Source organism: Salvelinus sp. IW2-2015, unplaced genomic scaffold, assembly GCF_002910315.2.
Source record: "Salvelinus sp. IW2-2015 unplaced genomic scaffold, ASM291031v2 Un_scaffold2971, whole genome shotgun sequence".
NCBI classification, from domain to species: Eukaryota; Metazoa; Chordata; class Actinopteri; order Salmoniformes; family Salmonidae; genus Salvelinus; species Salvelinus sp. IW2-2015.
The window spans coordinates 68,520-75,890 of record NW_019944266.1 but is presented as its reverse complement, the minus strand read 5'-3'; the positions used below and the strand labels follow the sequence as shown (position 1 = coordinate 75,890).

Genomic DNA, 7,371 nt, shown 5'->3' with positions numbered 1-7,371 from the left:
CCCCATAGGCTGCTTCACTGTCAATCATGTCTCTGCTATCTCGCCCTCTAATCTGCAATATCTCTCTCAAACACTCTGTCTCTCGTCGTCAACTCTTTTATTTAAGTAAGATATTAAGCAAGCTCTACTTCTCTTACCTACAGTATCTTCACCGTTCTGACAAATCAAGCAAATGAGAAAATAAAACAATCTGAAGGAACCACACAGGGTTGAATTGATGAAAGCTGAAGTCATTTAGTAATAACTTATTGATTTATTGTAGTGAATTGAACATTATTTTAAATGAAATGATATGTTAATGCAAAACATTGGTCTTCTCTTCCTCCTTTGGTGTCTCCAACTCTAATCTTAATTACCTAGTTTCTAGTGCATAAGAATGAAAAGTGTGTGGGGGGGCACTTGACACCAGTCTGTGATTGTGTTTGTCCATCGATTATTTCATTGATAAACACCCTGGTAGATATCGGGTGATGGAGAGATAATAATGTATTGTTCCACTGAAGCCAAATGCTGTCTAAGAGAAGTAGGTTTTCTGCTGCACCCAGAATGGACCATTTACACTATTACACCATTTTCTACACATCTTAAATCAGAATGGACATATTACCACCCCCAGCTGCTCTCTCTTTCCTCTCTCTCTCTTCCTCTCTCTCTCTTCTCTCTCCGGCTTCTCCCCCTCTCTCTTTTCCTCTAATGAGAGTGGTAAGACAATTATCCGCTGGACAGAAAGTGTCTCCAGAGAGCCATCTACAACCACTAATCAAGCAGTATTGATTAGAGGGGTGTTGATATTCACATACCACTATCTGACTGATACAGAGAGACACTAAATATACCACTCTGTTTTGAAACGAACTGAAAAAGTTGCTCTCAACTCTAAACAGAAAAGATTCAGTTGTGATATGTCTTTGGGTCCAGTTTTGTGACTGGCCTACACATAATGCCAAAGAGGCCTATTAATGTCAAGAGGAATTATGTTTTTCCAAATTTTTCCTAATTACTTAAAAATTAAAAGCTGAAATGTCTTGAGTCAATAAGTATTCAAACCCGTGTATGGCAGCCTCAATAAGTTCAGGAAAAAATCTCTTTATCATAAGATTCAACTCCTTTGTTATGGCAAGCCCAATAAGTCAGGAGTAAAATGTCTTAGTCAATAAGTATTCAACCCATTCTTATGGCAAGCCTCAATAAGTTCAGGAGTAAAAAATGTTCTTGACAATTCACATAAGTTGCGTGGACTTACTCTGTGTGGTATAATAGTGTTTAACACGATTTATATAACTACCTCATCTCTGTACCCCAAGCATACAATTATATTTAAGGTCCTTCATTCGACCAATGAATTTCAAACACAGATTCAACCACAAAGACCAAGGAGCGTTTCCAATGCCTCATAGAGGAGGCACCTATGGTAGATGGGTAAAAAAAAAAAAAAAGTAGACATTTGTATTTGTATTTATTAAGATCCCCATTAGCTGCCAAGCAGCAGCTTCTCATCCTGGGTTCAGAACATTAAGGTAGTGTCACGAACCGCTCACAAAGCCCGTAACAAAAGGAACAACGTGGAGATAAGGAAAAACAAAACATATTTATTAACTAAGTACAATATCAAATGGTGTGTGTAATCAGTAGTGTAAGTGAGTGTTTGCATGCATGAATGGATAATGCAGGGTGTTGAAAGGTGCTAAAGCAAACAACCAAAAACCACCAAGAATACACAACAAAATCTGTAAAGGCGTCTGCATGGAGAGAGTCCTTCCATGAATGGGGAAGTGGTGTATTTATCCTATGACACAGCGGCCCAGGTGTTTCCCATGTAGCTGACGACCCTCCCAACTCCGCCCACCGGCATCCTAATAAGGAAACAAGAACAAAGAGAGAATACGGCAGACAGAGTGGGAGGTCGTCACAGTAGTTATATACAATAAAAAATATGACCTTAAAACTCTGTAAATAACGTTCCCAAGGTAAACGGACTATTTCTCAGGTCCAGATCGTAGAATATGCATATAATTTACAGATTAGGATAGAAAACACTCCAAAGTTTCCAAAACTGTAAAAATATTGTCTGTGAGTATAACAAAACTGATCTGCAGGCGAAAACCTGAGAAAATCTAAACCGAAATGATTTTTCTATATTTTTTTATCTGTTCCTGGCCCGTCTTTCTTCCATTTAAAGGGTATCAACCAGATCCTTTCCAATGGCTTCCTCAGGCTGTGACCAGGCTTTAGACATAGTTTCAGGCTTTATTTTGAAAAATGAGCGAGATTTTTCAAAACTAGTCAGGTGTCCTCTGATTAGTTCCTGCGCGTGAGAGGTAGCTCTCCATTTTCTTTTCTCTCTTATTGAATAGGTTACGGTCCGTTGAAATATTATCGATTATGTTTGTAAAAACAACCTGAGGATTGATTAAAAAACATTTGACATGTTTCTACGACCATACGGATACTTTTGGAATTTTCGTCGAACGGAACGAGGCTTTGTTTTCTGAACATAACGCGCAACCAATGCGTTTTTTTGTTATAAAAGTAATATTTATCGAACAAAAAGAACATTTGTTGTGTAACTGGGAGTCTCGTGAGTGCAAACATCCAAAGATTATCAAAGGTAAGCGATAATTTTATTGCTTTTCTGACTTCGTGACCAAGCTAACCAAGCTAATATAAGGCTAACTGTTCTAGCATTGATTATACACTCACAAAAGCTTGGATTGCTTTCGCTGCAAGCATATTTTCAAAATCTGACACGATAGGGGATAACAACAAGCTAAGCTGTGTTTTGGTAATTTCACTTGTGATTGCATATATAAATATTTTTAGTAATATTTTTGAATCTGATACGTTTGGAATTTTCTTCTGCCTTTCAGACCGGAACGAGGCTGTAGTTTTCTGAACATAACGCGCAACCCAAATGGCGTTTTTTTGTATAAAAGTAATATTTTATCGAACAAAAATAACATTTTATTGTGTAACTGGGAGTCTCGTGAGTGCAAACATCCGAAGATTATCAAAGGTAAGCGATTAAATTTTATTGCTTTTCTGACTTTCGTGACCATGCTAATTTTGGGCTAGCTGTTCTAGCATTGATTGATACACTCAAAAAGCTTGATTTCTTTCGCTTGAAAGCATATTTTCAAAATCTGACACGATAGTGGATTAACAACAAGCTAAACTGGTTTTGGTATATTTCACTTGTGATTGCATGATTATAAATATTTTTAGTAATATTTTGCGCCTGCAATTCAGCGGTTGTTTAGGAAAATGATCCCGTAAAAGGGATCCGTAGCGCAGAGAAGTTAAATGACATTACATTCATTACACTGTTCACAACATATTAAGTGTGTTCCCTCAGGCCACTACTCTACTATACACATATCTACAATACAAAATCCATGTGTACGTGTGTGTGCTTTCATGTGTCTGTGCCTGTGTGTGTATCTTCACAGCCCCCGCTGTTTCATTAGGTGTATTTTATCTGTTTTTTTAAATCTAATCCTACTGCTGCATCAGTACCTGATGATGAATAAGGTAAAGCCATGGCTCCAATACCTGTAGTACTGTGTGCCTCCCATTGTCTGTTCTGGACTTTGAATATCCCTTTGAGCGGGGTGAAGTTATTAATTACACTTTGGATGGTGTATCAATACACCCAGTCACTACAAAGATACAGGCGTCCGTCATAACTCAGTTGGTGGAGAGGAAGGAAACAAATTCAGGGATTTCACCATGAGGACAATGGCGACTTTAAAACAGTTACAGAGTTGAATGGCTGTGATAGGAAAAAACTGAGGCTGGATCAACAACATTGTAGTTACTCCACAATACTTATCTAATTGACAGAGGGACAAGAAGGAAGCCTGTACAGAATAACATTTTCCAAAACAAGCGTCCTGTTTGCAACAAGCTGCTAAAGTAATACTGCAAAAATMGATTGTGGCAAAACAATWAWRTTTTTGTCCTGAATGTTTGGGGCAAATCCAATACAACACATTACTGGGGGCGGGTGGTTCAGGAGAAAAACAGAAATGGAATGGAGCTAAGCACAGGAAAAATCCTAGAGGAAAACCTGGTTCAGTCTGCTTTCCACCAGACACAGAGATGAATTCACCTTTCAGCAGGACAATAACCTAAAACATATGGCCAAATATACACTGGAGTTGCTTACCAATAAGAAGTGAATGTTTCTGAGTAGCCGAGTTACAGTTTTGATTTAAATCGACTTGAAAATCTATGGCAAGACCTCAAACTGGTTGTCTAGCAATGATCAACAACCAATTTGACAGAACTTGAAGACTTTGGAAAAGAATAATCCAGGTGTGGAAAGCTCTTAGAGACTTACCCAGAGAGACTCCCAGCTGTAATCAAACATGTTTTCACTTTGTCATAATGTGTGTAGATGGGTGAGAAAATATATGTTGAATTCAGGCTGTAACACAACAGAGTGTGGAAGTCGTCAAGGTGTTTGAACACTTTCTGAAGGCTCTGTATGTGTTTAACCTGTTGTTCTCTGTCCACTCAATAAGCCCTGTCTCGCTCATAACGCTACATTGAAGCTGTTTAGTACTGCTGTCAGATATAGAATCATCCTCTCCCCCGCCCCCTCCTCCATTAACGACCAATCAGTTAAAACACTGTTTCTCTACCACTTGCGTTGTCAGCACTTTCCTCTACACCCATTTCTCCCCTCTACATATCTCTCTCTAAATCTCTCTCTCGTCCTCTCCCTATCTCACAATGCATCACTCAATCTCTCTCTGCCTCGCTCTCTGTCTCTCTCCTTCTCTCTGCATCTCTCTGCATCTCTCCCTCTCTGCACCTCTCCCTCTGCGTCCCTGTTAACTACTCTTCGATCGGAGGGAGACCGTCCAGAAAAGACGTAGAAAATAAGATTATTTATTTTGAGATGCAAAACATAGACTGACACCTATTGTAGTTCCTCCAGACAGTCTGTCAACCAGTTATGTTTTCTTTATTAAAAGTATTATTAGCAAGTGACAGTGAGCGAGAGAGAGGGAACAGAGAAAGTTTCTCTTGCCAGAATCTGGTGCCAAAATGAACATGTTTTTTGTGAATAATTCACACGTCTGTGTGTACGTCTGTGTGTGGTTCTGTGTGTGGTTCTTTTGGCTGCAGCAGTGCTGAGCTGAGGCCAGCCCAGGTTGAGCTTGGACCACTCTGTCCAGTTCCCACCATCATATCACATTCATTAACACATGGCCAAAGGACAATAACATCATCATCAGTGAAGGATTGGACATAACTCCCTCCATTAGCCAAACTGGGCAATAAGACCCAGAAGACAGAAGAAATGCACAGTAAGCACTTTGAATTTGGGCAGGCCACATATCTGATTTATACTGACGTTTTAATCGTTAAGGTGACACTCTTATCCATAGAGAAAGAGAGCGATTGGTAAGTCCCTGTCCGCAGTTCCACATGGTAAGTCTGTCCAGTTTCCACATGGTAAGTCTGTCCAGTTCCACATGGTAAGTCTGTCCAGTTTCCACATGGTAAGTCTGTCCAGTTCCACATGGTAAGTCTGTCAGTTCCACATGGTAAGTCTGTCCAGTTCCACATGGTAAGTCTGTCCAGTTCCACATGGTAAGAGTCTGTCCAGTTCCACATGGTAAGTCTGTCAGTTCCACATGGTAAGTCGCTGTCCAGTTCCACATGGTAAGTCCTGTCCAGTATCGCACATGGTAAGTCTTGTCCAGTTCCACATGGTAAGTCTGTCCAGTTCCACATGGTAAGTCTGTCCAAGTTCCACATGGTAAGTCTGTCCAGTTCCACATGGTAAGTCTGTAACAGCCATGGTCCATTAAGATAGCAACGGTCCTCTCCCTCTCTCCTCTTCCCCTCTCTCCTCTTCCCCCTCTCTCCCTCTCTCCCTCCTCTCTCCCTCTCTCCTCTCCTCCTCCTCTCTCTCCTCTCTCCTCTCCCCTCTCCCCTCTCTCTCTCTCCCTCCCCTCTCTCTCCTCTCTCCTCTCCCCTCTCTCCTCTTCCCTCTCTCCTCTCTCCCCTCTTCTCCTCTCCCCCTCTCTCCTCTCTCCCCTCTCTCCTCTTCCCTCTCTTCCTCTCTCCCCTCTCTCCTCTTCCCCCTCTCTCCTCTTCCCCCTCTCTCCCTTCCCCCTCTCTCCTCTTCCCCCTCTCTCTCCTCTTCCCCTCTCTCCTCTCCCCTCTCTTCCTCTCTCCCCTCTCTCCTCTTCCCCCTCTCTCCTCTTCTCCTCTCTCCTCTTCCCCCTCTCTCCTCTCTCCCCTCTCTCCTCTCTCCCCCTCTCTCCTCTCTCTCTTCCCCCTCCCTCTCTCTTCCCCCCTCTCTCCTCTTTCCCCCCTCTCTCCCCCTCTCTCCTCTTCTCCTCTCTTCCTCTCCCCCTCTCTCCTCTTCCCCCTCTCTCCTCTTCCCCCTCTCTCCTCTTCCCCTCTCTCTCCTCTTCCCCTCTCTCCTCTCTTCCCCCTCTCTCCTCTCTCCTCTTCCCCTCCTCTCCTCTTCTCCTCTTTCCCTCTCTCCTCTTCTCCTCCTCTCCCTCTCTCCTCTTCCCCCTCTCTCCTCTTCTCCTCTCTCCACTTCCCCTCTCTCCACTTCCCCTCTCTCCTCTTCCCCCTCTTCTCCACTTCCCCTCTCTCCTTCTCAGAAGAAGTCCTTGGAGGCGGCCTCCACAAAGTTGGGTGCGGCCATGAGGATGGCGATGGTACAGATGATGTTGAACACACTGAACCCCACCAGACACAGCCGGTCGATGACCGCCGCGTGCAAACTGCCACTTCTCCGCCACGCTCACCTGCGGTCCTGCTCACGGAAACGATTGGCCAGGAACTGCACCTCCTCCAGCAGGGCCTGAAGCTGGGGGGGGAAGCAGGTCTTGGTCTGGGGGTTGGAGGGGATGTGGTGAGATGTGAGCTCACCCCACTCTCCTGGACGTTTCATCCTCAGAAACGAGGGAACCCACCATCCATCTCTGTCCTTTCCCTACATACTCTCTCTTCTCTCTCCCTCCATCTCTTGTCCCTGCTGCTCTGCTCCCCACCCCTCTTCTCTCCCCTCTATCACTGTCCCTTACCTCCCGCCCCTCTTCTCTCCCTGTCCCTCACCTCCCCGCCCCTTCTCTCCTTCTATCACTGTCCCCTCACCTCCCCACCCCTCTTCTCTCCCTCTATCACTGTTCCTTACCTCCCCGCCCCTCTTCTCTCCCTCTATCACTGTCCCTTAATCTCCCCGCCCCCTTCTCTCCCACTATCACTGTCCCTTACCTCTCCACCTCTCTTCTCTCCCTCTATCACTGTCCCTTATCTCCCCGCCCCTTCTCTCCTATATCACTGTCCCTTATCTCCCCACCCCCTTCTCTCCCTCTATCACTGTCCCTTACCTCCGCG

At 44.0% G+C, this 7,371-nt stretch overlaps 1 pseudogene; it reads right to left on the bottom strand.

Annotated features, from left to right (window-relative positions):
- Positions 1-6,628: 6,628 nt before the first annotated feature.
- LOC112075067 (neuronal acetylcholine receptor subunit alpha-7-like) overlaps positions 6,629-7,371 on the bottom strand; it is a 7,044-nt pseudogene continuing 6,301 nt past the window's right edge.